This window comes from Mobula birostris, chromosome 20, assembly GCF_030028105.1.
Source record: "Mobula birostris isolate sMobBir1 chromosome 20, sMobBir1.hap1, whole genome shotgun sequence".
Classification (NCBI taxonomy): domain Eukaryota; kingdom Metazoa; phylum Chordata; class Chondrichthyes; order Myliobatiformes; family Myliobatidae; genus Mobula; species Mobula birostris.
In genome coordinates, this window is record NC_092389.1 from 2,194,957 (window position 1) to 2,204,598 (window position 9,642).

The following is a 9,642-nucleotide window of genomic DNA, read 5'->3' on the forward strand; positions in this document are numbered from 1 at the left end:
TAAATGATTCCAATTCCGATTCTGATTCAGATTCATTTATCCCATGCACATCGATACATGCAGTGAAATGTTAACAACCAACACATCCTAAGGATGTGCTGGGCACAGCCCACAAGTGTTGCCACACATTCCGGTGCCAATATACCAAGCCCACAATGCTCGGCAGAACAACCTTGAATGCAACAAACAATAAAACAACAACAGCAAAACGAGCGTTATTCCTCTTCCTCACCCACACGCACAGACTGTCCTCCGACTCCAGGGCAGGCCTCAGGGCTTCTCGGCCTCCAGGCTCCAACCGTCGGGCTAATAACAAATATTAAAAAGAAATCCAACTATGCATTATTGGCAAATATGACTAATTTTGTTCTTTCAGAAACTATATAATATTTCTTTTTATTAGTAAATACAATTACTCCTCTATTCTAATTGAAATGATGGTAAGACAGTGGTTAGCACCACACTTGCTCTTGCTTCTCGCTCTAACTTCTCATCTTTTTTCCAGACCCCATGAAGGGTTTTGGCCCGAAACGTCGACTGTTCATTCTTCTCCATGGATGCTGTCTGAGCTGCTGAGTTCCTCCAGCATTTTGTGTGTGTTGCTCTGGATTTCCAGCATCTGCAGAATCTCCTGTCATAGCGGTTAGCATAACGCTTTACAGCACCAGAATCAGTAGAATCGGAATCAGGTTTTTATCACCGGCATGTTACCTTAGCAGCAGCAGTTCACTGCAATACATAATCTAGCAGAGAGAGAAATAATAATAAATAAAATAATAATATTAATAAATAAATGAGTTAATCAATTACGCATATTGAATAGATTAAAAAAACATGCAAAAACAGAAACACTGTATATCAAAAAAAAAGTGAGGTAGTGTCCAAGGGTTCAATGTCCATTTAGGAATCGGATGGCAGAGGGGAAGAAGCTGTTCCTGAATCGCTGAGTGTGTGCCTTCAGGCTTCTGTACCTCCTACCTGATGGTAACAGTGAGAAAAGGGCATGCCCTGGGTGCTGGAGGTCCTTAATAATGGACGATGCCTTTCTGAGACACCGCTCCCTGAAGATGTCCTGGGTACTTTGTAGGCTAGTGCCCAAGATGGAGCTGACTAGATTTACAACCCTCTGCAGCTTCTTTCGGTTCTGTGCAGTAGCTCTCCACCACTGCGCCCCCCCCCATACCAGACACCAGACAGTGATGCAGCCTATCAGAATGTACCAGCAGCCCAGGTTCAATTCCCGCTGCCGTCTGTAAGAGTTTGTACGTTCTTCCTGTGATCGTGTGTACTTCTCCGGATGCTCCAGTTTCCTCCCACACAGTAAAGATGTCCAGTTAGGGTTATTGAGTTGTAGGCATGCTATGTTAGTGGCGGAAGTGTAGTGACATTTGTGGGCTGCCCAGCACAATCCTCGCTGATTTGATTTGATGCAAATGGTGCATTTCACTGTATGCTTTAACATACATGTGACATCTTGATCTTTAGAATTAAATTAAAGATTCCATATGGACTCCAAGGTGCTGACCTGTTGTGTGGTGTATTCACTGTAACACACTGTAGAAGTGGCATGGTGAAGAGCGGATTATCTGAGTGTTTATTTCAAAATCAGTACCAAGCTCCCTGGGTCTCTGCCTGGGTAAGTGGACAGAGTGAGTCTGAGCAATTGTGCAGCTCCTGGACATTATGTTGTGGACCACCTGCCCTCCATCACCAAGGGTGACTGTAGCAATCTGGGAGAGTCTGTGGCCTCATCAGCCACCTCTGAAACCACAAAACCCAGACTGGAAACAAGTCTGAAACAACACACTCAAAACGCTAGAGATACTCAGCAGGTCAGACCTATGGAGGGGACGTTTCAGGCTGAGACCCTTCATCAGGACTGAAAAGGAAAAGGGAAGAAGTAGGTGTGGGTGTGGGGAAGGAGTACAAGCTGGCAGGTGCTGGGTGAGAGCAGGTGAGGGGGAAGGTGTATGGGTGGGGGAGGAAAGATGAAAAGGATAGGTGGAAGAGGTAAAAGGCTGTAAAATGAAGGAATCTGTCAGGAGAGGAGAGTGGACCATGGAAGAAAGGGAAGGCGGAGGCGTACCAGAAGGAGGTGATGGGTAAATGAGGAGAAGGGAAGGGGTGAGAGAGTAACCAGAATGAGGAATGAAAAATGAGAGAAGGATTTAAGGTGAGAGAAGTCTTTCTTGATCCCTAAGGATCGCCTTGGAAAAGGTAAAAAAAGGTACAAATGTCATTGCATGGACATGAGTATGAACTATATTTAAATTCAATTTATTAAATAAATCAGAATTGTTCACAGTTAAACTGGAGAGTTTACCTGACCGTCTGGCATCAATCTCCTCACACTGCCGGTCCACAACGATCTGGAGACTCTTAACATCTCCCCGACAAGGTTTACCAAGGCGCTCAGTTCAAGAGTAACTGCTCGTCCTGCCAGCAGCACCCACGTTCCGTGAAGGAATTGAAAACAACCCACTACATCCAACCTAGAAAGCAGTGCCCGTCATCAGGGACCCCACCACCCAGGCCATACTACCATCAGCCAGGAGGTACAGGAGCCTCAGGACCCACACCACCAGGTACATGAACAGTTATTACCCTACAACCATCAGACTCCTGAAGCAGCGTGGATAACTTCACTCACTACAACACTGAACTGATTCCACAACCTATGAACTCACTTTCAAGGACTCTTTACAACTCATGTTCTCAGTATTTACTTATTTATAATAATTAGTTGCTTTTTTATATTTGCATAGTTTGTCTTCTTTCGCACACTGTTTTTGTGTGTAGTTTTTCACTGATTCTATTGTATTTCTTCGTTCTACTGTGAATGCTGGCAAGAAAAGTAGCACAGTAGCATAGTGGTTAACACAACACTTTACAGTACCGGCAGCCTGGGTTCATCTCCCACTGTTGCCTGTAAGGAGTTTCTACCTTCTCTCCGTGATTGCGTGGGTTTCCTCCGGGTGCTCTGGTTTCCTCCCACAGTCCAAAGACATACCAGTTGGTCATTATAAAATTTCCCGTGATTAGGCTTTGGGGTGCCTCCCAGCAAGGGATTGGTGAGTGGCACGGCTCGAGGGGCCAGAAGGGCCTGTTCCGCACTGTAAACAATAAATAAATAAACAAAATTGATCTCAGGCTAGTACACAATGATATATATGCACATTGATAACAAATTTACTTTGAACTTAAAACTTGGTAATATTTGCAGGCGTACCCCGTGCTACAGTTAATCTGCTGCTTAAACTCATCCATAAATTAGATTCTTATTCTAGTTTTGCAATGTCTCTATGGCCAGTCTACTCCCTGTAAGTTTGCCCAGCTCCATAAATCTCTAAGCCCTTAGCTCTCCTCTAGTCCTTGTCTTGGGCTTTGGTGCCCATGATTTCCGATGTAAAATTCCCACTCTAACCCTCTCTCCTCCTGGAGGAAAAGCAGAAAAGCAGATTGTTATTTAAATGGAAAGGGATTGGGAAACATTGACATATGAAATGATCTCAGTGATCTTGAACACGAGTCACTGAAAACAAACATGAGGTGAGAGCTGGCAGTGATAAGGCAGAATGGTATATTAACTTTCATCGCAGAAGGTTCTGAGAACAGGAACAAGAATGCCTTGTTTGAATTAATTTATGGTTTATGGGTTAGGGATTCTAGGGGGGAGTCTAGGACCAGAGCTCACAGCTTCAGAATAGAAGGACATCTCTTTAGAATAGAAATGAGAAGGAATTTCTTTAGCCAGAGGGTGGTGAATCTGTGAAATTCATTGCCATGGACAGCAGTGGAGGCCAAGTCTTTGGGTATATTTGCAGCAGAGGTTGATCAGTTCTTGATGAGTCAGGGTGTCAAAGGTTTCAGGGAGAAAGCAGGAAAATGGGATTAAATAAATCAGCCATGATGAAATGGCAGCTGAGACTCAGTGGGCTGAATGGCCTGATTATGCTCCTATGTCTTATGGTCTTATGGGAATACACAACCAAGTTTCAGCCAGGGTTTTGCTGAGGCCATACCTGGAGAATTGTGTACAGTTAGACCAGGAGACCGCTTCACCGAGCACCTGTGCTCCATCCACCAGAACAAGCAGGATCTCCCAGTAGCCACCCATTTTAATTCCACTTCCCATTCCTATTCCCATATGCCCATCCATGGCCTCCTCCGCTGTCGTGATGAGGCTACACTTAGGTTGGAGGAACAACACCTTGTATTCCATTTGGGTAGCTGCCAACCTGATGGCATGAACATTGTGTTCTCAAACTTCTAGTAGTGCCTCCCCATCCCCCCTCCTTCGCAATTTCACATCCCCTTGTCTCCCTCTCTTATGTTATCTCCTTGCCCGCCCATTGCATCCCTCTGGTGCTCCTCCCCGCCTTTTTCTTTCTTCCGTTGCCTTCTGTCTCTTTCACTAATCAGCTTCCCAGCTCTTTACCTCATTCCTCCCCCTCCAGGTTTCACCTAGCACCTGGCATTTCTTTCTCCCCTCCCCCACCTTTTAAATCTACTCCTCAGCTTTTTCTCTCCAGTCCTGCTAAAGGGTTTCAGCCCGAAACGTCGACTGTACTCTTTTCCATAGATGCTGCCTGGCCTGCTGAGTTCCTCCAGCACTTTGTGTGTGTTGCTCGGATTTCCAGCATCTGCAGATTTTCTCTTGTTTACAGTTTTTCTCTGTTGGTCTAAAAAAGGATCTTAGAGGAAGTATAACAAAAGATGACAAGTCTAATTTTTAGAGTGGCAGGACTGTGTTTTGAGGAGAAATTGAGTTAACTAGGTCCATGTTCACTGGAGGTTAGTGGAAAGAGGGGAACTTTCAACATTCTGACAGGACTCAGCAGGCTAGACACAGGGAGAATGTTTCCCATATTTACTAATGACATGGAAATCGGGCATTGTGTCTACACTGGCTGTCAGTGTCCCCTGACTGAGATGCCCAGAACCTCAGGTCAAGACGTAAAACTGTTAGGACTGAGGTGTGGAGAAATGTCTTTTCTCAGAGGGTAGTGAATGTGTGGAATTATATATCATGGAAGACTTTAGAGGCCTAGTTACAGCCAAATTGGATAGATTTCTAGAGAAAAGGTATTGGGGATTTGAGATTGAAGGTCAGCCACTTTATTAATTACACCTATATACCTGCTTATTGATGCAAATATCTGAATCAGCCAATCATGTGACAGCAACTCAATGCAGAAAAGGTTTAATAATCCTGATTCAGGTTTAATCCGGAGAAGGAAGTCTGAGAATCGGAGCGGGAGTGCGGCGGAAGCCATTTTGAATTTTTCATTTTTCTCATCGGAGTTAAGAGAGGCGGGACTGCGCAGGCGTGTGACGTCGGGCAGTGAAGTGTGAAAGATTTAAAAGGAACACAGCCTTATACAGTGGGCAACATCATTTTGCAGGCAGCAGAGTGAGCCGGGAGCAGAGTGAAGGCCTAAGGGCTTTGGCTCAACGGGCTTAGGTGGAAACAGGCAAGGTGAAGTAGGTTTGGTTTTCAATTTTTCCTGTTATCTAAGGAAAGGGGGAGGTATGAGTGTGAGAGCAGCTTGTTGTTCTCGGTGTCGGATGTGGGAGGTCCTGGAGTCTCCCAGCCTCCTGGACGTCCACATCTGCACCAGGTGTGCTGAGCTGCAGCTCCTAAGGGACCACGTCAGGGAACTGGAGCTGCAGCTCGATGACCTTCATCTTGTCAGGGAGAGTGAGGAGTTGATAGAGAGGAGTTACAGGCAGGTCACACCAGGGCCATGGAAGACAGACAAGTGGGTCACGGTTAGGAGGCGGAAGGGGAAGGGTCAGGTACTAGAGAGTACCCCAGTAGCTGTGCCCCTTGACAATATGTACTCCTGTTTGAGTACTGCTGGGGGAGGGGGGACAGCTTACCTGTGGGAAGCAACAGTGGCCGTGCCTCCGGCACAGAGTCTGGCCCTGTAGCTCAGAAGGGTAGGGAAAGGAAGAGGTGGGCAGCAGTAATAGGGGACTCGATAGTTAGGGGGTCAGATAAGCGATTCTGTAGGTGCAATCAGGAGACCCGGATGGTAGTCTGCCTCCCTGGTGCCAGGATCTGGGATGTTTCTGATCGCATCCAAGATATCCTGAAGTGGGAGGGTGAGGAGCCAGAGGTCATGGTACATATAGGTACCAACGACAGAGGTAGGAAAAGGGAAGAGGTCCTGAAAGGAGAATATACGGAGTTAGGAAGGGAGTTGAGAAGAAGGACCGCAAAGGTAGTAATCTTGGGATTACTGCCTGTGCCACGTGACAGTGAGAGTAGAAATAGAATGAGGTGGAGGATAATTGCGTGGCTGAGGGATTGGAGCAGGGGGCAGGGATTCAAGTTTTTGGATCATTGGGACCTCTTTTGGTGCAGGTGTGACCTGTACAAAAGGACTGGTTACACTTGAATCCTAGGGAGACCAATATCCTGGCGGGGAGGTTTGCAAAGGCTACAGAGGAGACTTTAAACTAGAATGGTTGGGGATGGGAATCAAATTGAAGAGACTAGGAGAGAGGAGGTTAGTTCACAAATAGAGAAAGCTAGTAGACAGTCTGTGAGGGAGGATAGGCAGGGGACAGAGATCAGGAGCACTCAGACCGAAGATGTAGGGGAGAAGGAAGAAAAAGGTAACAAAGTTGTTTGCTCCATTAAGGATAAAAAGAGAGTAAGAGGTGGAGAGTTTCTTAAATGCATCTATTTTAATGCTAGGAGCATTGTAAGAAAGATGGATGAGCTTAGAGCATGGATTGATACCTGGAAATATGATGTTGTAGCTATTAGTGAAACATGGTTGCAGGAGGGGTGTGATTGGCAACTAAATACTCCAGAATTTCGTTGCTTCAGGTGTGATAGAATCGGAGGGGCAAGGGGGGGAGGTGTTGCATTGCTTGTCAGAGAAAATATAACAGCGGTGCTCTGGCAGGATATATTAGTGGACTTGTCTAGGGAGGCTATTTGGGTGGAATTGAGGAATGGGAGAGGTGTAGTAACGCCTATAGGGGTGTATTATAGACTACCTAATGGGGAGCGAGAATTGGAGGAGCAAATTTGTAAGGAGATAGCAGATATTCGTAGTAAGCACAAGGTCGTGATTGTGGGAGATTTTAATTTTCCACACATAGACTGGGAAGCCCATTCTGTAAAAGGGCTGGATGGTTTGGAGTTTGTAAAATGTGTGCAAGATAGTTTTTTGCAGCAATACATAAAGGTACCAACTAAAGAAGGGGCAGTTTTGGATCTCCTGTTAGGGAATAAGATAGGTCAGGTGACGGAGGTATGTGTTGGGGAGCACTTCGGGTCCAGTGATCACAATACCATTAGTTTCAATATAATTATGGAGAAGGATAGGACTAGACCCAGGGTTGAGATTTTTGATTGGAGAAAGGCTAACTTTGAGGAGATGTGAAAGGATTTAGAAGGAGTGGATTGGGACAATTTGTTTTATGGGAAGGATGTAATAGAGAAATGGAGGTCATTTAAAGGTGAAATTTTGAGGGTACAGGATCTTTATGTTCCTGATAGGTTGAAAGGAAAGGTTAGAAGTTTGAGAGAGCCATGGTTTTCAAGGGATATTGGAAACTTAGTTCGGAAAAAGAGGGGGAGCTACAATAAATATAGGCAGCTTGGAGTAAATGAGATGCTCGAGGAATATAAAGAATGTAAAAAGAATCTTAAGAAAGAAATTAGAAAAGCTAAAAGAAGATATGAGGCTGCTTTGGCAAGTAAGGTGAAAATAAATCCAAAGGGTTTCTACAGTTATATTAATAGCAAAAGGATAGTGAAGGATAAAATTGGCCCCTTAGAGAATCAGAGTGAACGGCTATGTGTAGAGCCAAAGGAGATGAAGGAGATTTTGAACAATTTCTTTTCTTCGGTATTCACTAAGGAGAAGGATATTGAATTGTGTAAGGTAAGGGAAACAGATAGGGAAGTTATGGAAACTATGATGATTAGAGAAGAGGAAGTACTGGAGTTTTTAAGGAATATAAAAGTGGATAAGTCTCCGGGTCCTGACAGGATATTCACTAGGAACTTGAGGGAAGTTAGTGTGGAAATAGCAGGGGCTCTGACAGAAATATTTCAAATGTCAATAGAAACGGGGATGGTGCCGGAGGATTGGCGTATTGCTCATGTTGTTCCATTGTTTAAAAAGGGTTCTAAGAGTAAACCGAGCAATTATCGGCCTGTGAGTTTGACATCAGTGGTGGGTAAATTGATGGAAAGTATTCTTAGAGATGGTATATATAATTATCTGGATAGACAGGGTCTGATTAGGAACAGTCAACATGGATTTGTGTGTGGAAGGTCATGTTTGGCAAATCTTATTGAATTTTTTGATGAGGTTCCTAGGAAAGTTGATGAGGGTAAAGCGGTGGATGTTGTCTATATGGACTTCAGTAAGGCCTTTGACAAGGTTCCACATGGAAGGTTAGTTAGGAAGGTTCAATCGTTAGGCATTAATATTGAAGTAGTAAAATGGATTCAGTGGCTGGATGGGAGACGCCAGAGAGTTGTGGTGGATAACTGTGTGTCAGATTGAAGGCCGGTGACTAGTGGTGTGCCTCAGGGATCTGTACTGGGTCCAATGTTGTTTGTCATATATATTGATGATCTGGATAATGGGGTGATAAATTAGATTAGTAAGTATGCAGATGATACTAAGATAGATGCAGTCGTGGATAATGAAGTAGGTTTTCAAAGCTTGCAGAGAGATTTAGACCACTTAGAAGAGTGGGCTAAAAGATGGCAGATGGAGTTTGATGCTGATAAATGTGAGGTGCTACATTTTGGTAGGACAAATCAAAATAGGACATACATGGTAAATGGTAGGGCATTGAAGAATGCAGTAGAACAGAGGGATCTAGGAATAATGGTGCATAGTTCCCTGAAGGTGGAATCTCATGTGGATAGGGTAGTGAAGAAAGCTTTTGGTATGCTGACCTTTATAAATCAGAGCATTGAGTATAGGATTTGGGATGTAATGTTGAAATTGTATAAGGCACTGGTGAGGCCAAATTCGGAGTATTGTGTACAGTTCCGGCCACCGAATTATAGGAAAGGTGTCAATAAAATTGAGAGAGTACAGAGGAGACTTACTAAAATGTTGCCTGGGTTTCATCTCCTAAGTTACAGAGAAAGGTTGAACAAGTTAGGTCTTTATTCTTTGGAGTGTAGAAGGTTGAGGGGGGACTTGATAGAGGTGTTTAAAATTATGAGGGGGATAGATAGAGTTGACGTGGATAGGCTTTTTTCCATTGAGAGTGGGGGAGATTCAAACAAGAGGGTATGATTTGAGAGTTAAAGGGCAAAAGTTTAGTGTTAACATGAGGGGGAACTTCTTTACTCAGAGAGTGGTAGCTGCGTGGAACGAGCTTCCAACAGAAGTGGTAGAGACAAGTTCAATGTTGTCATTTAAAGTTAAATTGGATAGCTATATGGACAGGAAAGGAATGGAGGGTTATGGGCTGAGTGCAGGTCGGTGGGACTAGGTGAGAGTAAGAGTTCGGCATGGACTAGAAGGGCTGAGATGGCCTGTTTCGGTGCTGTATTTGTTATATGGTTATGGTTATATGGTCAAGAGGATCAGTTGTCGTTCAGACCAAACATCAGAATGGGGAAGAAATGTGATCTAAGTGACTTTGACC

At 44.4% G+C, this 9,642-nt stretch overlaps 1 long non-coding RNA gene across 1 annotated transcript; it reads right to left on the minus strand.

Moving 5' to 3' along the window:
• Positions 1-324: 324 nt before the first annotated feature.
• LOC140185429 (uncharacterized) lies at positions 325-3,429 on the minus strand. Its single transcript, XR_011882632.1, has 3 exons — positions 3,230-3,429; positions 2,944-3,113; positions 325-743 (listed from the first exon to the last, which is right to left on the minus strand). It is a non-coding gene; the product is annotated as an uncharacterized lncRNA (long non-coding RNA).
• Positions 3,430-9,642: the final 6,213 nt, after the last annotated feature.